Source organism: Parus major, chromosome Z (assembly GCF_001522545.3).
Source record: "Parus major isolate Abel chromosome Z, Parus_major1.1, whole genome shotgun sequence".
In the NCBI taxonomy this organism is placed as follows: Eukaryota; Metazoa; Chordata; class Aves; order Passeriformes; family Paridae; genus Parus; species Parus major.
In genome coordinates, this window is record NC_031799.1 from 58559449 (window position 1) to 58583350 (window position 23902).

General features: G+C 37.3%; 1 long non-coding RNA gene across 2 annotated transcripts in view; it reads left to right on the top strand.

Moving 5' to 3' along the window:
- Positions 1–15605: 15605 nt before the first annotated feature.
- The window catches only part of LOC107198440, a 38960-nt gene continuing 30663 nt past the window's right edge, over positions 15606–23902 (top strand). For both annotated transcript variants that reach the window (XR_004495487.1, XR_004495488.1), the window contains exon 1: positions 15606–18702. This is a non-coding gene — a long non-coding RNA (uncharacterized LOC107198440). The remainder of the gene's footprint in view (positions 18703–23902) is intronic.

The following is a 23902-nucleotide window of genomic DNA, read 5'->3' on the forward strand; positions in this document are numbered from 1 at the left end:
ATGGTGAATTGTCAAATTAATTATTTGAAAAGGAATATTTATAATAAACATTGGAAAGGATTAGTGAAATAAGGGGTCTCACTAAACATTCCCAGTTTCATGTGAATATGATTCAACTCCTCTTCCTGCAAGTAATCTTCCATATTTTGCTGTTGTTTCCCAAACTCATAAAGGCTCCAGTTTTATAAATACCTTCTGTTCAATAGATAAGAGATTTATTTTGCATTTGTCCTGGTAACTACAAAAGATGCTTATTAATAAATGAGTAAGTGGGCCTCCTTTTTTTAGTGCTTTCATTCTATATGGACAATTGATTTGAAAGCTACCATTTGAGGTGGTTCTGGTACCACAGACATACACAAATTGCATTGAGATGTTCATTATTTATGAGTTTTCAAATTTCAACCATTCAAGTTTAAAGTTATAATTTTGGGGTGTGTGCCTTGCTCTGGATTTTCTGTGATGTTTTAGCAGTAATTTGAAATGAACAGAAGGAGTGGTATTCTCGATTATGTCTGTTAAAGGAACACATAAAATTGTTTCACTGGGGATTGCTAACACCTACAGATTTTCCAAATAATGGAATAAATTCAGGGATAGTCTTGGTAACGTACCTGCTGCCTGCTCAAATAGCAAGTCTGCCAAGAAGAAATTTGCCAGGAAAATACCAGCTTGTGTGCACTTGTCTGAGACTTCAGTCAGAAAACTGGCACCAAAGAGGGGAAGTGATTAAAAGCTGTTGTCATGCCTATATGCATAGACCAAACTTGCTTAGAGCTGCATGGCAGCTCATTCTGATATTTGTGGTATTTTAAGCACTCAAGTTATCACAGAATCTGAGCATTACTAAGGTCTGTATGTTTTACATTGTGTATGGATTGATAGATTGATGTGCTGGCTGCTGGCTGCTCCCTACCTGTTTGGTCACAGTTTGTAGTACAAAAAGGAGGAATATACAGGGGTCTTTTTCACTCTTTACACATTTTCCTGCTCCTTGGAATAATACAGAGAACTAATCTCACCTTGGCTTTCTCTCATTGACCCACCTTTCCAGTTGTTAGTATGAGAGCAAGCATTGTCCAGTGCTCCATAGCGGTAGGCAGCAAAATGTCTAGTGGAATTCAGATATTCTGAAAAATTGAGTTTTACAATTGCCACTTGTATGTACAAAAATATAATTCTAATCCCCTGTTGTTTCCTGGCATTAATGTACTATAGTCGTTGAGGCTGAAATAACACTGATGCTTCTATGAGCACTAATTTGAACAAATATCCAAAATCAGATTATAATAAACAACAGTGTTAGGAATTTTGATTAATGTCTAAATAAGTGTTAAATAAATGTTACTTTGAAAAAACTCTGATCAAATGTATCAATGATAAGTTGTGAAGTAGTAATAATTGCTGATATGACATTAGATAACATAGATAACATAGATAACGCAGTTAACTGATATCACTGTCTCAAACATGTATACCACATTATGTGTATTGAGTGATTATGGTAGTTATTAACTGCAGTTGAAATACATTAGATAAGATGCATAAAGTGGAAGCAGGTGTTTGCTATTATCATTTTACTTGGTCCTTCAGTGACTTTATTTTGGGTGAATATTGCTTGGCTATTAATGTTTCCAGCTTTCTGATGAGCTGCTCTGTTCTGATGAATTAGATTTTAAGGGAATATCATATGGTTCAGATGAAGACTGTAATTCATCCAGAGAGTCTGCACAGCATAATCAGTCAGGTCCAGGGATCACCCTGAGGACTGGCAGGAGGTGGACCAGGGACAGGGCTGAGATGAGGCTGCACCATGGCTCATTAACCCATTCAGGGAAAAGTGCAAAATGGCACTGGTAAAAAAGCAGGAGTCTGTTTATCCAGGAAACAGCTGCTCAGAGCAAAGCCTAATAGTCCATTAAGAGACTTCTACACCTAAAACTTAGCTGTGATTGATTAAAGCCCTGGGCTGAACTAAAGCTTAGCTAACATGAGTGGAGGGTAGGTTTATCAGGGTAATATAGCCTGTCAAGATGGTCAGAGCCTTGATGGCTTCCTCTTTTGTCTTTGTAGACACAGTATTCACCAAATGCATCTGTGCCTAACTCACCTTCTTCATGATGGTCCTAAGGAGTGATGTGTTTTGGAAGAATTCAGGTTGAGATTACAAGAGGAAATGATAAACCTGTCCTCATCTTGCACATGTGTTCATAGAAATACAGCATAGATCACACATGCAGATGCTGAGGAGTTTGGATTTTTTTGTTTGAGGGAAGAAGGACACGTAATTGGTGAGTCCTCAGTTTTTCCTATTTCAAGCATGGCTACAACCCCCCAACAACAAACTGGGAGAAAATACAATGTGTCTTGATGACACAGCTGCTGCATAGTTCCATTGAACTACAACTAGTTTTTTTCAACACAATGAAGATGTTAGCTTAATGAAGAACTGGGACACACAAAGATGACAGCCTGCATCAGCCACTTCAGCATCTCCCAATACATAAGTCTAAGCAAAAGTGTTGATTCCAGGGGAAATTTATTTTGGTTGTAACTTAAAAGAAGCAACAGTTGAATGACAAAAAGGAAGAAAAAATTGATTGAGTGTACTTTGGATGTCATCAAAAGTCTTTGGAAAGAGGGTGCCACATCCCAGGAGACAGCACAGAAGAAGTGACTCTTTACATGAGAAACTTCTATACCTGCAGTTGATCTTCACATACATGATATAATTCTGTTGTCACAGAGATTCAAGTTTTTCATGACCTGGGTACAATGCTGCTTGGCTGGCATCCTTCTCAACAGCAAAGGCATGAGTAAACTGTACACTTTTTTCAGTTAACATCTGGAAGATTTCATTTTCTACCAAGTCCTATTTTAGTTTTAAAAATGATAATGTTCATCCTGCAGCCGTCTGCAGCAGTGGGTGGATTCTCTGGCAAATTTAATTGCCACAGAATCGTACAAGCCCCTGACTATTACCAAATGATGTGTGATAAACAACCACTTATTTTACTGAAGAATTATCTTCAATTAGTACTTAAATGCACTGAAAGGTAGTCTTTTGAATAGCATAGGTCATGGAACAACAATTGCTATTGAAGTATCTGGCTTGCTTCATTGTTTATTTAACTTAACAACAGACTACCTGCAGTTTCAGCAGTTAGAATATTTTTATGCTCAAAATGTTTGTATTGTAGCAAAATTTTTTATCATATCTCTTCAATGAGATACTGCCTCATTCTGCATTTTTTCTGGCTCTCTGTAGTTGAGGCTTTGTGCAGAGAGGGTGCTTCAGGAATCTGGGAAACTGTTAACTCAGCAACTTCTTTCCAGTTGTGCCAGTATGCTGTACCCACAATGTGGGAATCTTGTGAAGTTCATTTTCAAGGTGATTTTCTGGTGTTTCAGGTAGAATTGTGATGAGAAAGAGATGTATTCTCTGATTTGGCTTGAACAAAAAAGCATGCAGATATGAAACAGAGTTCAAAGGTCTCCTGAAGAGCAGACAAAGTGCTAGTGGTACTCTTTGTGTAGCACAAAAGTGTATCCATCAGTGAAGGTAAGAAGCTGGCAAGTAATATGAACATTTCCCATTCATGAAGACACAGAGCTGTCTTAATATGGCAGAGTAACAGATGCCATATCAATCCTTGGTAGCCTACATCACCCTAATATTTCTGAGGGGTTCAGAGCACAGCGTCTCTGGGAAGAGTAGGTAATACGTAATAAATCAAAAGGAAAAGCAAAGTCCCCTTCTGCTTCCTTTAGAGTCTTTCATTGATGTTCTGGGATGGTATGGGAAGCAGAAGAGAAAGAAGGAAGAAATGTAGGTGAATTTTAAATACCTTATGGGAAGGCAATTGGTTTAGTCTCTGTAGTGCAAGATTCCATCTCCAAGGGAGAGACACAAACACTTAATGGGGTACATCAGTTATAACATTGCCTGCTGGTCAAAGCATGTGTTTTTCTTGTTTTATTTTGTATTGGTGTGGCATAACCTCAAACCCTGTGCAATTTTGGGATAAAGCCATTAGAGAGTGTCCAAAGCAGGGCCACAAGGATGATGCAGGGTCTGGAGGGGAGACTGTATGAGGAGCTGCTAAAGTCACTTGGTCTATTCAACCTGGACAAGAAAAGACAGAGGCAAGACCTCACAGCAGTCTGCAACTTTCTTGTGAGGGAAAGAAGGGGAGCACGTACAGATACCTTCACTCTTGTTACCAGTGGCAGGATTTGAGTAAATGACATGAAACTGAGTTGGAGGAGGTTTAGGTTTAACATCAGGGAAAAGTTTTTCACCCAGAGTTGGAACAGGGTCCCCAGAGAAGTGATGACAGCACCAAGCCTGAGTTCAAGAAGTGCTCAGACAATGCTCTTAGACTGATGATGTGATTCTTGCAGGGTCCTGTGCAGGGTCAGAATTTAAATTCCATGATCCTTACAGGTCCCTTCTCTGATTCTCTGGTTCTCTGATTCTCTGATTCTCTGATTCTCAACAGCTTTTGTTAAAGAGCCAAGAGTTTGAGAAACAGTGGACCCATTGAGCAGAAAAGAACACACTTCTGATGGTTCTTGCCTGGCATCTTTGGAGCACTGAAATCACTGGTTATAATTTCTTTCTTCTGAGACAAGTGAACAAATCATCTGAAGCAGCAGCAAATACTCATGTCACTAGGATGTCTACAGACACAAATCTAGTGGTGGAGGATGAATCCTTGTACAGATCATGAGAAGAAAGGAAGGTCTTGGTTCCATGGGTCTGGATGCCAGCTTGCAGCTTGACCATAGGGAAATTTTTTCTTGTATGTTCGCTATTTGTTCAGGCTGTGCATGCAAGTGTAAAAGAAGGATTCAATTTATTTAATCTAACATTTTTTAAAATCTTATAATAGTTCCATGAGATTGACACTATCCTGCAGTAGTGTCACAGTCTGCAGTCGTTTAATGCCTCTTCTTGTGAGGCCAGGATTCCACGCCCAGCTGCATTTAGTAGGTCAGTGCAGTAATTTTACATGTCTTTCTTTCAGATTTTTGCCATCTTCAATTATACCTTTCCACCCTACTATTTGTGTAATTTTCTTCTGTCTGAAGACTCTTTACTGTTGTTCTCTATTGCACAGCATGACAAATTACCCATCAAACCATATCTTTTCAGCCCAGAAATGCACAGTAACAGAGTCAAAGCATTATCACATGTTGTGTATTTTATTTCCTCACAGTTCATTCAAGGGTGTCACTTTATTTCCCTGCTTCCTTTTGTCATCATGAAGATTAACTATTTTAGGGTTTCTAAACTTTAGGAAGAGTTAGAAACACATCTGAAGCTCAGAGCAACACATATACAATTCTGTACCATTTAATGTTTCCCCTGCATGGCAAAACCAATACAATGATTTTGAGTCCTTGCAGAAGCCGTAATAAGCTTTCATCCTTATCATATAGCTGAATAACCTGGTCTGTGGGCAAGAGTATTATTTATCTTGTCAGACCACCAACCAAACTAACTATGAGTCACCACTCATTTTGACAGTGTGCGCTATGAAACTCTCTGGGTCTGATGCATACTGTGTCCACAATCCATCATCTGCTACCCCCTTTCTCTTTAACTTAAGATAAAAACCAGTAATTGTAACATTTGAGCTGAGATATCTCCCAGGCATTGAAAAATCTGTTTGAGAAATTAATTGGAACAGCTAAGAGTGTCAGCAACTAGCACATATATAAAAGACTCCTTCAGAAATTGTGATTAAGCTGATGCAGGGAAATTTTGTTTTGGTAGCATCATCCAGAGCCTTCTCAAGAGGGACTGTCTGGTAATCCATGGGCTCATGGATTCCACAGCATTAGTACTAAGTCTGAATAGATCTGCAGGAACAAACACAGAGCTGTCCTCATAACCTATCTTACATAGGAGACAAGATTTGAGCAATATGTCCTATTTCTCTTTGCAAGGTATTTTATGGGTCACTGGGAAGAATGATGGATTAAAAGAGAGAAAAAACCCACTTTTGTAAGGCAAACTAGAAGAATTAGAACTTTGAGTAAACAGAAAGACCACTGTGGGATGAAATTTGGCTGGAAATAACTTCACACACTTTCATGTAAGTATTTTTCTGATTAACAAAATACTGTCTATTTAATACCATTTATTTTGTTGTTTATTTAAGTAATACTCCTAGAAAAGCATGAAAGCAGAATACAATAAGATGAAGGTGTCATAGTGCCAAGAATCCCAAGACCAATTCGCAGAATTTTGTTAATGGTCCAGTAACTTAAAGAGTGGCAGATGCTGAGAGACTGGTCTTGAGCACTGCTAGAATAGCCAGAATTCCCAATGGCTAATATAGGCACAGATATAGGCACCACTCCCAAGCCTAAATTAACCTAATCCTAAATAATGTTTCTCCCCCACCCTCTGCAGCATTTTAGTATGCACTTTGCATTATTTACCTATTCTGTGCCTATTCTGAGTCTTACATGTTGGGATTTTTAAAATTCCAGGTTATCAGCAGGAAAAATAATGTAATTATTTTTTTCAAGCATATCTTTACAAGTTCAATGGCAAGATTAGTATAGAAATAAAAAGACATGAAGAATTTAGAATAAGCCTTACTTTTGAACTGCAGACAAGATATTTTACTTTGTTTTGCCACTTCTTGTGAAAAATCTTGAAATTGGTTTAAGTGGAACTGGAATATCTGGACATTGGAGTTAATTTATCTTCTAATGTCTTCTATTCCATTTGCTTTAGAATTTCAGGTGGAAATTGATAACAGAAAATCCAGCTCCAGTATGTTTTTCCATGTATCTCTTTTATAGAAATTTGTTCCGGCAGCTGATAAACAGAATTATACAAGCTTTGTCACCAAAATTACATTGTAAAAGGTTCCAAAAAACTTGACAATGTTGACAGTTGTTTTCAGCAAATGGCTGCTTTACTGTAGCACTGTCAATGTTGATGTCCTTGTGTACATGTAAAAGAGCAATGTGATTAAGGCAAGCTTGTCCATGCTAGATATGAGCCAAGTTTTCAATCTCCTCATGGCACTGAAAGATTGCTCAGCTGTTGCAGACAAGGCAAGAATAGCTGGCAGATTTCTGCCATTAAAATAAAAAAAAAAATTCTTGTCTTTGGGCATGCGTCTATAGGAATGTGTAACATCTGCTACTGACCTTAAGTTCTAGATAAGAACAGCTCATATTTGTAACTCAAGTTCATATTCCTTGGTTTAGATGGTGTGCTTCCAAGGAAATTGCTAAAGTATTTTTGTAATAAGATATTTGTCTAGACAGCAGTCTAAAGAATGATATACTTCTGTTAATTGTTACAGAAGTGAAATGTCATTATTCCTCTAGTGTCACTTGCATAGCAACTTGTGTCCACCTTATGTTGAATTTAAGTAATCTATATTTTATTCTATTCTGAGAATATTTAATATTTATACATGAAAATCAATGCCTGTGCTCTATCTAGAGCATCAGTCCTCTTTTCTGCACCTTTTTTTCACTATCAACTATATGAAAAGAGTGGAAAACTCAGTTCTTTAGCCTTTGTCAAGGAAAATGGGCCTGATTTAACACAGTCATCCTATTGACCCTGAATTCTTTATATAAGATATATAGATATCAAAGCCATGGGACTCAGAAGATTTGTTGCCATGCCAGGGTGTGGAAATAGTAGGAAGAAGTCAATTTCAACAACATAATCTCATAAAAACCCAGGGGGATTTTTTCATATAAGTTAATGTAGACATTCTTAGTCTAAACATACTCAGATTTCCACTTTATCTATTAAAAACTCTTTAAAAAAATCTGGATTTCTGACAATAGCCCAAGGGAGAGAAAGGCATAGATTTCAGATTGAATCAGGGTGACCAGTTCAAGTTTTCCCAGACACTCAGTGTGATGCTCTGCACATCATGGGCTATCTAGGTAAGTCTATGGCTCAGGGAGGTAATTTCAAAAAAAGCTGTGAACTGAAGCTATCTATAATATTTTCTTTTCCTGGCAGGCTTGTACAGTGAAAGAATGTGGTACTTAAGGGCAGCATTGGATAGTGTAGCATCTAATTACAAAACTATCTTTCCTCTTCTTACAATCCAGTGACACATTCACTGTTCTCCAATCAAATTAAAAAAAAAAAAAAAAAAAAGTCTTGGACAAAAGTCTTCTTCAATAAACAAGCCAAATTCAAGCCCAGAAAATGGTCTATTCTCTATACAGAACGAGGCTGAACTCTGATAGAAACAGAAGTTTATGACAACTTATTTGAAGGGTGTGACATAATACATGCAGCAAAGGGAGGAAGGAGATAATTTAGAGATTAACCCCTCATCCTATTCTATTATTTCCCTGTATTTTAAGACTTAATGTTATAATGTAAACATCTTTATGAAAAAAAAAATCTTGTTATGGCAAATCATGGGCAGTTCACCTGTACTTCCTAAAATTATTGTGTTCCAAATAAAAGTAGCAGCAACTATAACAAGAAGGGCTCTGCTTTTAACAGGAACCAGTATAAGTCTGGCATTTTGCATTGTTAGGTTAAAAGGATATGGTGCAGTAAAAGCCACATTGCAGGAAGATGTGTAAATTTTTACACACCCTGTGAAATTCAGGATGACAATACATTTCTTTTCTCCTACAGTTTTGGATAAATATTTGTACCCCAATACTCTGAGCTCAGAGAGCAGCAGTTTAATTCATATTTCATTCTCAGCCTCTGTGGTTGAAAACCTAAATCTCATAAATGAAGGGCTGTAATTATCAGCTAGTAAATCTCTTTCTCAGCAGTTATTATTTAAGGTAAATTAGAGTGAAGAACTTTTCAATCTGGACTTATTACTAAAGGAAATCTTTCATGCAGAAATGATGAAATGGGAGAGCTTCTCCATGTACCCCATCTGCTCTCTGCTTTTTGTGTTCCTTCACTACAGCTGCAGTCATTACCAGTCTGACTCCACTTTGAAAAACTAAAGCCACATTCTTCAGAACAGTTGCTTGGTGTTGGTCAGATTTCTCTGCAGACTTTTTTTTTTTCCATTTGGAGACATAGAGGTTGACACATAGTTTCCAAGGACTTTGCATGTCTTCTGTCTCCAGAATCGTCTCCTGAATCCCAAATATTTCTCAAGTGGCTAGCAAAAGACTACCCAGAAAATTTGCAGCCTGGTGGGACAGGCATTGAGTAGAAAGCCAGATGGCTGTGAAAACAGATTGTAAAGTAATTATTTCATTTTATGTTAACTTGTTGTCTTTTAATATGTTTGTGCCTTCATTGTTACAGATAGGGCATTCACTAGATCTGAAGAGACTGTGAAATCCCACTAACTCTAGTAGCAATTGCTGCCTTTGTTGCTCAGACTTTTAATGATATCACACAACGATTCATGTAAAAAAAGCAATAATGCAGCTTGAAAAAAGTAAAATATGAGCAATAAACTAAACCAAAAGGGCTTGTTGGTTTTCCCAAAACAACATTTTTTCATTCCTGACCTAGGTTTACTTTATTCCCTCCTTGTTTTAGCACCCTTTACATTATATACTAAAAAAAATGCATTGAAGGGTCAAACTTTAACTCCAAAATTACTGCCTTTCATATCCTTTATTTTCCTTTCAGACATATAAAAAAAAGTAAAAATAACACTGAATAATTTGAAAAGTTAATAAAATTTTGTTTATGAGAAGTCTAAGTAAATTTAATTAAAATAACCTTTAAACATGTTATTTCCTTTCAACTAAATATTTTAAAGAACTGAAGTTTTATACAAATATTTTTTGTTTTTTCCTTTCCATTCCTGTAGTGACAAAGGAAAAAAAACCTACTTCAAGCGACAGGACATGAAACCTTCATGAGTCACTGTCCCCTTTCCAGAAAAACGAATGAGTTTTGGCTCACAAGCTTGTTTTGTTCTTCAAAACACTGTGCCTAGATACCACTGGGAAGATGAGGGCTGAAGATTGACACACAGCAACTGTAAATACAAACATACAAGTTGATAAATAAGGCCCTGATTCTGTAAGCAGGCCTGCCCAGACATCGATCCCCTTCAGACCTCTGCTCAACCACAGTCAGTCTGCATTTTTATTTTTCTCTTAATTTTCAGTATCATCATGGGCTTTAGTTTTCTCCGTACTCAAGGCTTACTGGTTAGAAGATATAACGTGGATAACACTTGATAAAGAAGAAAGTGTGTGCAAGGAAGAAAAGGAAATAGCTGTTTTCTGGCCATAGCAGAAGTGAAAGACAAGACGTTCAAGAATTTCTTACCACAACTGATAAGGGAAATTTCCCTTTGATTTTCTTCTCTCTGTGCACTGGATAAACTGTGTTTCCTAGACTTTGGGACAAATCTTTTAACATATGTTGGATGAACCCTGCATTATGGAACAAGGCAGGGAAGTCACCAGAGATACCTGCACAAGGCTTGCTTAGATGTTCCTCCTCTGCAGTTCATTTTCTTTGATGGAAGCCATAGGAAGAGTGGAAAAGGAGCTAAACTACTGTTGAAATTTTTGAGCCCAGTTAATGGGATTCTTTTCGCCAGGGAAGTGGGGAGTCTAATCTTATAATTTAAGTTCCTTTTTTCCTTCAGTGCTGCTCATACTTTAATGCTTAATCATAAATATTGAAAGTGCATTACATATTTTGAGCTACAGTTTAGGGTTTTCTTCACACACAATAAATAATTGAATTTAGTCAACTGTGTGCCCCTTCTTCCAATTCTGCAAACAAACACAGGCACAGCTAATGCAGGGTTAAATACAATCTAAATTTCTGCAGCATGAGCATCTTACCAATTACGTATGCAAAACAACCAACTCCTGAACATTTATCAGATATATGATGATTTATTGAGTATAAATTTGTAAACCTATTCCCAGAAAATACTGTTTCTACTGAGTAGTATTTGCCCAAGAAAAACAAGGCCACAATATGCACCTCCTGTGGACCAGGAGAAATCTCTTTCTATATGTCTCTGAACAGTATAGACCAAATAATGATTAATTTAAAAATTATTGGGAAAGAAGAAGCTTTTAAGACTTAGCAGATTTTTACTGGATTTGCCAGTGTGGAAAAAAGGAGAATCTGAGGATTTATTTGCACAATGAAAAAAATGCTTTGCACATATTCAAGGAAGATTTAAGACACTGATAAAATAGATTCAGATAAAATGTGAAAAATAAATGTATTATGTGACCACTAAATCAAGGCCTTACAGACATATCAGATGCCCATTTACTCTTGTATGGATTTTGACATCCTTGGACTCCTCAAGAGCCCAAAGTGGTCAGGGAAATACAGTAAGTTTCCAGTCCAAAAGGCAGAGTCTTTGGTAGGCTATAAGAAAATGTTCTTTATAGAACACCTGGAATTTGTTGTTATGTACTGGTAGTGAAAATAGCAAAGCAACTGCTAAAAGAAACTCCTTTGTGTTTTTAAGAGGAAGATACATGAACATGAGTTACATTTTCACAAATTCTTTAGAAACTTGGAAGTATCTGGTTTTATGCAGAGTTTCAATATTTTCTTTGGCTTGTTTGATTAATTTAAATCTTGAAATAACACAGTTGTTATCCATGTTTGAAAATCATATACTTTGGAAAACAGTGTCTCAGTCCTTGTGGAATAAATCTCTCCTTCACTTCAAGAACTGTGGGTGTGACCAAGTGAAAATATAAAATGTAAGTTTTGAAGTGAAAACATGAGAGGTTTGTGTGTGTATGGTTTTTTGTTTTATCTGTCTTTGTTTAGATACATAATTAATTGAACTTCTACTGCCTCAGAAATCTAATCCTACTTAAAGTAGGAACTTATTCATAACACTGTCTTTGGAAGATCTATTCGTCAAGTATCTTCATTTCTGTATTCTGATTTATAAAGCCATTTCAGATCTGTTACACAGCCTAATACAAAAGGTAGGCTTTGCTGGTTCCAGGACCTCTAAAAATCTTGATGGTACCCTAAAAAACTAATATCCTTTTGTTGTGATCAGGGAGAGCACTAGAGCAGAAGCTTCACTTAAATCTACAATATTTGTCCCGGGAGGTGTTGTGGCTAGCAACTTCAGGATCTTGTCCAGGGAAGCAGCAGGATTCTGGGGACCAGCATCAAACACCAACCGAGACGGGCTCTCGTTCATGAAACCATTTATTCAGCATGGGGACAAAGTCAGGTCCAGAACAGAGAGCCCCGGACAGAGGCACAGCAGGGGTTTTTGAGGGACAGAACTCCTGAGGGTCCCCACCCCCGAGGGTGGAGTTTAGGGCCAGGAACCATCAGAAACACAGCAAGGGAGAACCCCCAGGGACTGAAACCCAATCAGAGCACCTGGGCCGCCCTTCACAAGGGGTTTGGGGTGGGACAATGGAACTCTTTGTCTCCCCTGAGGCCGCTGCCACGGGGAGGTGGTGGAAACATAACCGTGCTATAGATTCTGAGGGGAAAACACATGTTTGGGGGTATAGGGTGCTTCCAGCCTTGCTGGGATGCTTGGAAGAGGGTGTTTGGGGCAGAGCTGCAGACCACATGGTGCTATCCTATTTGTGCTGTGATGCAGACATAGCTGTGGCAACTCCAAGTACATCAGGTGAGTGGGTACATATGAATTTGGGAAAGAAGTTTGCACATATGACAATTTTTCTGGCTGATGTGAAAGGAGGAGAGGAGGCTACCCTGTTGCCCAGCTGCTGCCTCTTTGGTACAGCTGATTCCAGAACAGTGATGGCACAGATGCTGTAACTTGTCTATCCCTGGGGGCTAGTACTTGTGAAAAGAGTGCTGTGTGCCTCAGAATCCCATCCACTACCCCAACACCTCGGTCGGTTTTTCAGATAATCCATTTAGTCATTGCTGTATGTTTTTTTAGGAAAAAAAAGCACCTCAGGCCTAGGAATGGTGCTAATAATGGTGGTGTAGTTTCAAAGACACTGTCTTGGCTCCAGTGCATGGTTTCAAGGGTGTGAATTCAGAATTCTGCCAGTCAGAATTCAGCCCATTTTAAGATCAGACACACAATTTAGCTGACTTCCAGGTGATGGAGGTTTAAGAAAAATGAAGTTCTGAGCATCTTGACCTTTGCTGAATGTCTCCTTTCTACATCTGATACTGCCCCCTCTGCAGGCAACAAAACTGACGGGGTCAGTAACTAAAAGCACTTGTTTTGCTTATATGTACTTCCTTGGTCTATGTAAATTGTTTTTTAGCAGCAAAGTACCCTACATACCCCTGAAGTAACAGCAAAAACACAGAGTGTTTTATGTGTTAGTAGCTAGTTACTGAGCAGGCAGTAAGTACCAGAAGGATTATAGGTGGAAGCACAAACTTAAATCACCTGCCTCAGACCTCAGAAAGGGTAATATTAAATATTTTTTACTCTCTTTCCTTTTCCCCCAAATGTGGCAAGTTGGAACTGAAATTTTCTAAGCCTCCAAGAATTTCTTTGCCCTTTTACACAGTTTTATTAATTTTGCATCTGGGCACTAATGATGTGTCTTTTCCTGAATGCTGCTGTTATGTCTCATCATTGTTGCCTCTATGTAGAGCTTCACATGGAGGAGTGTGTCTAGTGTGCTCAGTTTTGGTAGGGAAACTTATTACCTGATATTGAAGACATGCCTTACAAAGAACAGAAATACTAATTGAAATAGAAATGATCTTTTATTTCAATTGCCTGAAAGGTTTGATAATGATATTTTTCTTTGTTAAAAATGGCATGCTACAAATTTGTCTTTGTTAGCAATTCAAGACCTTGTGCCCTCACTTAAGATTTCAAATCTTCAGGCAACTGGCAAAACCATGGAGAATCAGGTTAGCAATTGATTGGGGTAAGATAAAGAATTACACATTATGCTGAACCTACTTTCTACTCACTAATTTCTAATATAGGTAAAAAACCCTTTCAGAACATCTTCATTTATAATAAATCTGTTTTTTTCTTTCCCTGTGATTCTTCATTAGGAGGATGTAATGCTTCTAGTGCCTTAGTTCCTGATGTAAAAATCACTAAAGCAAATGGAAGTATATCCATGCATTTCACCAGGTGGCAGTTTGAAAGAATCCTGTACAAACAGCATAATTTATGGCTCTCCAGCACAAATGCCCTTTAATTTTAATTGAAGATTTTCTGGTCCATAGTAAGGTGTTTTTATTAATGTGTAGCTTAATGCATTTTGTTAATGAGAATACAATTCATCTCTGTTAAATCTAAATAGATTTAAGAGAGCAAAACTTATATTTATTACATGGAAATGCTATATATTTTAATTTAATAAGCTTTCTAATAGAAAACTAGGGTTGAGTCAACCATTTGAAAGTACTTAGTTTACTCAGTCACAGCCTTTTTGTTCTCAAAGGATCAAGCACAATTTGAAAAACCAAGAACTATAACCTAATGGTCTAGTTCTTCAAGCACATGTGTCAGCAAAAGTAGTTCCAGTAGATAAGGAGTACTGCTGTCTTCCCTTACATTACTGAGGAAAATAAGTGAGTTCAGGGCTGACCTTTGTCATTTAGTTTGTTCTTGCAGTATGAAAATTAATTTAATGTGCCTTATTTTATTGTAGAAATAAGATTGGACATTCTTCACCTGGCACAAAAAGAGTGGCAAGATTCCTTGTTCTTTCTGATCTCTGCTTGTGTAAAAATAGGAATTTGAAATCAAGCCATGCACTCTGTTGTTGGTTGCTTAAGGTCACCACATTTATGCTTTTAAAAGAAAACTTTTAAAAGAGTAATTTATAATTATGGACAGCTATATTCTTATTTAATTACATCCCAGTTTAGTCTTTGCAACTCTAACAACTGAGAATTTCACTGTATTTAAAATGTGTACATTGGGGTGCTCCTGAATAATTCCTTGCTATTAGACCGAGCCAGATTGGAATTTCATGTACTTGAATAGATTAACTGGTTTGCTTGTGTTAATAGGTACCCTGCTATCCTGGACTGCTTTGTGAGTGGGTAGAGACGGGTGCCTTTGGAAATGCCAATTGATTGGTAACCATAACAAGTCAGATTTATGTGTGAGTGGAGAAGGTAGCAGTATCTATGTAAAGTGAAATGGATCTACTGACATGCCTAAACAGACCATAGAACTAGAAAGGATGCTGGTTTTGAGGCCATTCACAAGGTTTCTGGCAGGGTTGTGGGGAACAGATGCAGGAATGCTTGAGATGGTTGGCTACATCTACAAGTAAATCACCTCTTCAGGAATGCTGTCTTGGGAATCCACATATTGCAAGGAGATCACTTTTTTTATGAGTACTGAATTGTCTGTAATCCTTTTGCTTTCTACAGGAAAGAAAGTTGCATGGGAAGTCTAGAAAAGGGGAGTTTTGATTGAAAGTCTCAATATAATATCATCCTTCTGTGTTATTACACATACTATGTCTCATTGGATAAAACCCAATGGCGATTTTTTTGTCTTTGCACTTGGAGAGAAAGCACATACTGGTATCTTGTGTTATTTAAGCACCAACATATTTAAAGTTTGGGTGAGTTATTTGCTTTCCAGAAAAAGACATCAAAACAAAATACATTCATTTTTAATTAACTCTTAGATGGGAAACAGTATTGGTGGAATTATTGTTGTGAGAAACACCCCTGTCTTGGAGTTACTATGATATTTAGCAGACTTAAAAACCGACTCCCCTGTTAGCTGAATCAGCTGACTTCTGCCAAACCCAGCAGGTCTGGTCAGAAATACTTGCAGTCCTCCCAGGTTGGGACAGGCTGCTTGAGATCCTATGAGTCTCCTGGCAGCATACAGCACATTCCTGTGTTTACAGGTCCTACATGCAGCTCTTGTTTCTGTGGCTATGACCTGTTCCTGAGAATGAAGCTACTATGTAAACATGAAGGACTTCAAACTCATAGTGTGCTGCTTTCCAGAGCAAGTGGTCATTTGTTCCAATTTCCCATGACCACATTAGTCCTTGGGTTTGCTGCTCAGAAAAATATATCAATTTTCAGCAATAGTGCTAGACATGGAAGAGGGGTTGCATAGGAAATACAGGCTGCATTAGTACGTATTATTAAACATGCCAAGAGGATAATATTACATAATCCCTAGTTTCAGCAGTTAAAATGTTATCCTTATTAAAATAAAAAAATGTTTAAACATTCAAAGTACTGTAGCCAAAATCCAACTTAGGAAATATCATATTTAGCTATTAGCAAGATGATATGACTTTTAAGTTCCATCTGTGACACCAATTTCTCCACTGGTGCCATTCAAAATCATATTTTTTTCATTGCACTTACAGATCTATCCAAAAAGAGAAGGGAAAATAGTATCAGAGTGTGATTTACATTACACTGGATTTTACTGCACTTTGGCATTGCAAAGAAATCTTTGAAATAGTTGAAAACTACATAAGGAATAAGTCAGTTTCTAATTCACAGAAGAAAATATTCTGAGGTAAGTGAGGTAACCAAAACATTGTGGCTTAAAGAACATTCTGAGCAATTGTTATTTCAGCTGTCTCAATCCACAAGATCCTATTAGAACAGAGCAGTAGTAAAGAACACTCACAGCCTTTTTTTACCTGAAAATATTAACTCTCACTCAGGTGGATGATGCACAGAATTAATGAATTAGTACAGATTTTGTTTGCAGGATCAGAGTTTGGCATCTAGTAGTGTGCAGCAATAAAAGAGAGACTGATTTGACATCTTTAATTCAAACGAAAATACAAGAGGGCTAGTCTGAAGTTACTGATGTGTCTTTGGATTTATATCACTGTTGCTAAAAATAGAAAGTGGCAGTCTATTTTTAGATAATCCAGAGCTATTATAGGTTGGAACCTTGCAACTGTGTTACCTGCTGCCTTCATAAAAAAACTCAAGCATAGTTGAAAATACATGATTAATTTCAATACAGTTTGGAATAATCCTTTACATGCAAATGTGCCATGGACTTCAGGAGACTGTTTCTTGTCATACTTTAATTGCTGATGGATGAAAGTCTCTTTATCTCTGCAGAACCTTTAAGCCCTGTTTATACCACAGATATTTTTTTTTTTTTCAGACAAGACTTGAAAAGCACATTAAATAATATTTAACAGAGCTAATTTCTGAACTGATGTGAGGTGTGTTGATATTGCTGACTCTTTGTCTTGGCTTCCTCAAAAGACAACAAAACCATTCTGGGCCCAGAACAAAGAAGACCAGAAGTGTTAGCAACAAAACTCACGGAAATTTCTTTTTTACTTTTCAATAGCTGTACAGCAAGAAGAAAGAAGCAAGTGGTGGTAAGGGAAGGAAGTGCTCCTGTTCATGGGGAATCCCACCTGCATGAATCCATTTGAGTGTACCCAAGCAGAAACAGCGGGCAGGGCAACTAAGCTTCCCAGGCCTAGCAATTAAGTATAAAAAGATGTCTTTATCCAAACAGATCATCTGTATTCTGGAAATTTCCACCATGTTTCTTTCTGAAGTCCTACATCTTTTAAACTGCAGAGCAGCAGGATCAGTAATTGTTATGGGATAGCAGTGGCTGTAAAGTCATCCATGCTGAAAAACTAGGGCAATTTATTGAATCAACAGGAGTGATCCATGTCACTATCCATTTGTCTGAACTTTATAACAGTGGATTGGGGTTTTTGGTTTTCAGAAGGGGAAAGTTGTTGTTGATTTGGGTTTTTTTCTGATTTGTTTGAATTTTCTGTTGCCTGTCAGAAATCAGCTGCTGTTGGTGAAAATTTGACATGAATAGCATTATCTTTGGGTGACACAGGCAACATTTGGTCTTACCTTCGTGCTATTTGTAATTTGAGGAGATTTGAGCTTTTAGGACATTGCTGCTTTTCTCTGGGGCAGGCAGAGGGTGAGAGAAGGATTAAAGGGAGAAAATTAAAACGAAATAATAAAAGGAAGCTGGAAACCAGTGAAATGTTATTAAATTTGCAGCACTGCAATCCCCAGTTTTTCAGAAATAGCAAACTAGATCCTCAAACATGACATTGGCTTCAGAATAAAAATATAGGATTGCCCAAATTTAAAAGAGAGAGAGCAAGAGAAACCTTATAATATGCTAATTAAAGCTGGAAATGTCTGTTTCATTCCATGCATTCATTATTTTTGTAATTTGTCTTCTGTTTTTTTCACCTGTTAGTACTCATGATTTTTTCAATTAGTTATAAAGAGCTGAGCCTAGAAGATGCTGGATCTAATTCTCTGAGGTTCACTTTTATATAATGCTTATAATATCCACTGAATGGTCATAAAACTCCAAGTGCTGTCAATACTGATTAGATTAAATTTATTATATCAACTTAGTTAAAATAATTCATTACATTGAATATTTTGTGTTCTTTGATTAGTGTTGCACATAACTGAAAGGAAAAATTTTTATCCTCGTGATTCACAGTCGGAGTCATAATTAGCAACCCTTGTATTATTTGAGCATTGAAAAGAGAAGGATATTGAGTCTGTAAATAATCCTACCTTTTACAGATTAAATAAAGAGTCCAGCAAAAAAAGTATTGACCAGAGCAGAATAAAATTGAACTGTTCAGCATACGTAGAAACTCTTTGGTGGTATCTATTAAATATTTAATTTTTGAAATATTTTATGCTAATACTTGTCTTTATATCTTGAAGTAATTTATTAAAACCACCTAAACTGTCATATGCTGAGGAACATCTTCAAAATCTGAGAAGCTCAAGACTTCAAATCTGGCAATCAAATACATGAGGTAAGAGATTCTTAACAATACACATGCCAAACCTGAGGTAAAGGTGTTTTAGAAGATATAGGCTTATAATGTGGGCTTTTAAACAATATTTTCAAACATGTTTTTGTACTTCATAAATCTTGAAAAGGGAAGTAAGTGAGAAAAGAAATAAATGTAAGTCAATTGTATGCTTTTTTGTAAATTAACACTCTTCCAGTAGTAGGTTTGCCTGCTGAAGTAGATTTTTCTCCTTACAATGCACATATGGATAAGGCACCTCCTACCAAATATGTTGGTTAAAAAATTGCAATTTTTCTTGTGTTATTAATATATAATAATGTTCACTCTAATTATTTATCATATTTGGGCATCTCAATCACAGAGAAATTAGCTGATAGGCATGAGAAGAGTTATCCTCTGTTGCAGTATGCAAGAGAAGGTGACAGTGGATCAGAGGGGCTTGGTTCACCCTTTAGAGGTATGGACACACCAGAAAAAGATGGAAAAAGATTCTGCTCTGATTGTGCCTGTCTGTTTTAGACAACAAGTCTGCTTGCTATGATGTGAATCCTCTGAGACAATCCCCATGTTCCCTATCACACTGGATCCTATCAACAGGCCTAGTCATGTACACCCACCTTCTCTATTCCCTTTCTAGTCTGCCACTGAATAGTTAGAGATACCCATCACCTGAACATCAAACAATTCTTGTATGGTTATGAAAGAAGCAAAGCAAGACACCAGTTGAGGTACACTCCGTACCCAATCATATTAACAAGTACCAACATCTTTATTTGCGTGTTGAGTTAATACAGCATCCATAAAGTCTCAAAAGGAGAAAAGTTAGCTACTTTTGGCTAATCTCTTCCATGGTGTGGTGGTCAAGCTTCTGGCAGTGTAGGGGTGTAAAATCAGCAGTTGGACCTCAGCATGGTCTTGGTTTTGCCTTCATGTTTGCACTGGTGATCCTTGTGGTGGGTTGACTCTGAATTTCCTGCCTCTCCTTGTTTCTGGAGAAACACTGGCAGAACAAATAGGTATTACAGATGTGAAATAGTGAGCAGAGAAAGAAGATGAAACCATTAACAGAGAAATTGATTTTTGTTTATTTGGATAGAAATGTACCCAAAAGCTAACTTACTTCAGATTTCCTGGGCAATTCCCTCAGCCTGTGGCTGGGAAGAATGAAGAAGTGTGGTACTCCACCTCTTACAGGTTTGGAGGAGCAAACCTCATGGAGCCAAACACTCCCTAATGTCTCCTGAAGGCACAAGGCATGGGCTGAATCCCTCCGTCTTGGTCCTAGCACTGCTGCCAGGGCATGAAGGGGTTGGCCCATACAGACCCCAACCCAGGATCTGGAAAACCCATGCTGGCCTGCTGGAATGGCTAAAAGCGATGAGCACCAAATATAACCAAGGACTGGAAGACAATTCAAACTTCCAGCTGTTGCTCTATCCCTTTTAATAATTTGATAGCGTATCATTTGGACAACATTGCCCTAAAGAAATGTAGCACTTTGGACTGTTTTTAACAGTCAAGTCTCCTAAGATCTGCTGAATTTCTAGGCCCACTGCTTCAAGCTATTGTGAAAAACAAAACCTTCTTTTCCTCCTTTACCTTGGCTTGGGATATGACAAAAAAAAAGCCCCAAACAACAAAAGATATGCTGCTAGTAATTGTTACCTACAATTGGAGCTGGTGCCAGGAACTGAAAGCATGATTTCTTTAAGTTATGAGATTCTTCACATAGCCTAATACCACAGCACTGACCCTACTGGGTCTTTTCTAAACAAATTAAAAAAAAAAAAAAAAAGGAAAAAGAAGGGAAGGAACCCAAAGTTCCGAAGTTTTAAGCATCAAATTACTAAAAAACAGAAATGGTATTTTCTGTCTTAGATGTTTAAGAAAGTTTCATGAAAGAGATGAATATTAAGCCAAACATTTGGTTGGCTGTGCTGCAGCAAGCTGCAAGAATGTACACTTTTTTTCAATGACTTCAGCTCCAAATTTAAAAGCTAGGATTTTTAGCAGTGAGCAAGAGACTATATTTGGCAAAAAAATTCTGCTGGCTTTATTTAGTCACCCAGCACATTCAAAACAATACTCCTTTATCAAAAAACAATAGTCTGGTTTATTCACAGCATGTGTAGAACTTGGACCTTCCACCAAATTCCACTTTCTTCTCTTGCAATATGTCTGTTGCTGTCTAATGTGCTCAATAGTGCCTGCACTTCATTTTCAGCAAATTAAATTTATGCCTCACTGGAATTGTGGTTTGGTTGTGGCACCGCTCCTAGGTATGGGTGGGGTTTGATTTTTCAAGCAGCTCTTGTTTAGCCACATGGGTACGTGCTGTCACACCCATAACAAAATCTTCTCTATAATAACTGGTTTAAGTACCCATCCACCTCACGAAAGTGAATCCCATTTAATTTACTTTGTGTTTACCATGCTCCCTTTCAAACTGTACTGCTGGCACACATGGGTATTTATACTACTTTTGTTTTAAATTATTTATTTAGAGTTGAGACCTCAGTAATACTTGTAAGATTTATAGTGCTTATTTAAAACCAAGGTTCTAAAAAAGTAATATTTCAAGGAGAAGGAAGCAGACAATGAACTTGTAGTCTTGTGAGTCCATTCTCCCCCTGGATATGATGAGAACCTCTGTACACTGCTGAAGAAGGAGCCTGGCCTGTGAGGAAGAATGTATAAGTCTGTTTTTATGCGATTATGCTTGATCAAAACCCATCATCATCTGCAGTCTTTCTGCAAAAATCCAGGGGGCTGATCAGGGAAGGCAGGCTTGGAATCTTGGATCACTGTACTCCTGTGGCAGAGGCACATCTGATGGGATACTCTGTGGTCCATGGGTAAGCTCAGATCTTGTGCTGAACTATGAGGAAAATAAAAACAACAAAATGAGATGCACAAAATAAAAGAGGACTCTTGCTCAGCCACTGAAATTATATGATCCAAAAGTGGCTTTCAAAAAACTAGCAGAAGAAAAAAGTCTTCCACCTTCTAGTAAAAGCTTTCAGGCTTGCTGTAGGGCAGGAGGACACATTATTTTGTCAATAAGTAAACAATCTTCATATTAGATAGATATTATGTTCTCGGTGCCCATTTTCTATGGCTAGCAGAATGAACAGCGACACGTATGAAGTGCACAGATTTCTTTTTTGTTTACAGGAAAAAAGCTATATTTTATGAAGGCAAAACTTGGCCTAAAAATTTTGGTCTGTGTTTTTGCATAAACCTATGTATTTTTTGTTATCTTTTTACCCTTTCAAAAGCAGTATTTCAGAATTATGATTTAGAAAGCCACTGGTATATATATCTCAGAAATACTTAAACAATGTGGAAAAATAATGAAGGAAAAGTATTTGTTAAGGTTTTGTTTTTTTCATTCTTTTTGAAAGTTACAAAAACCATAAAATTGCTTGGCAAACTCATAACCCTCTCTTTCTCTTGAGACCACAAAACTCGATTTCTTACAACAGACTTGTGAAATAACAGAGAAATGGGTGAAACGACATAACCACATTTAGACTTTCAGTTAATCAGCAGCAGATTGGTCTAGCTCTCTTGATTCTCTATCCTGCACTGTGGCTTCTAGGGTTCTAACCTTTTAAAAGCTTATATTCTTAATGATATTTACTAGAATCAATTCTGCATAAATTGGGTTGGTTTTAATGCAAGACCAGTTTAAACCTTGACAAAAAGCTGGAAGGAGAAAGCCAACATATTTTCTCTCTTTTCTGATGCCAAAGAAAAGGTATTTAAAGAAAGAAAAAAAAATAAATATAATAATATTTAATTAAGATAATAAAAAGTTATAGCAGGTACAATACATCCCAACACACATGCACACACACATACACACACACACACACAAACACACACACACACACACACACATATATATTTACATACATATAAATAAGTGCTAACCTTAAAACCTCATGGTTCACCCCTCTGTGGTCTCCCCATTCAAATAACTGTCCTTGATATCTTTTCTTTATTCAAAGCGGTAGAAACTGGACACAAAACTTTACAGCTTGTTAAAGCTGTCTTTTCAAAAGGTTCAGTATTTGAGGCTAATGAGTAGGAAGAGAAAATGAGCTTGGAAAATGCAGTATAATCTTTATAGCACGGGCTCTAGGGCAGGTTCATCACACAGACAGTGTCAGTGTTTCTGCATCTTACAAAACATGCTGTAACATGATACAGTTTTACCCAGGCTGGAAGCATGCAGAGGACTGAAGTAGGGCCTCTGTGATCTGTTCTATGTGCACCTGAAAAACTGCATCTCTGCATCAGGGTAGGTGGAGGGAAGAACAGGTGAATTTTTTTCATGAAGAGTATAATTACATAATTACAAATGGCAATTTCTTACTGAAAAGTTAGTGAAGGCAAAACAGCATGAAATAATTCATTACTCATAACAGGGTTAAAATAGTCATGGTGGTAATATACTCAATTGATAATCTTCCATATAGGACCTTTTCATTACTTCTTTTTTAGGTCTCTGCAGAGGAGGAACATACTATTATCCAAAACAACAATTAGATACCTTTTAGGAGTTTTTTACAGGACATTCCTGTCTTGCTAGTGCTTGCCCCACTTGGATACTACAAAGCTATGCCGCTGATTTTTGTTTTCAAGTAACTTTAGAAATACATATGCCTCTGCAGAAGAAAAACCTTTATTTATAAAGAGATCTCTTTCTTTTGAATGTAAAATTACTGTTGGATATATTGCAAAGATGGAAAGAAACAGAGTGTCATTTGAATGGTAGCTTTTTTTCCTTCAAATTATCTTTTCCGTTTAATTATTAAGAGTAGTTACATTAGTATCAATTTCCTTGTGCTGCCTGTGAAGCTGTGGATTTATGAAACATCACTAGAGTGAAATCTTACTGCCAGAGCTGTGAGTAGAGTTTCAAGTAGCTGCAGACAAGTGCAGGTGGTCAGAGCTAAAAAAGTGTCACTGTCAAACATTTTACCTCATTTATAAGTGGTACAATAAAGCCATTACAGCAACAAATCACTCAGCCCTTGTGGCCACGAAGTGGGAAGGGCACCACTAAGCAGGAAATTAATTGTGAGCTGGCAGGCAATTTGTTTTGAACAGTGTGAAAAAGGGTGATTTTTCCCTTTCTTTAATCTTATTTTTGTTTGTTAGTTTGGTTTTTATGTTTGCTTGTTTGTTTAGT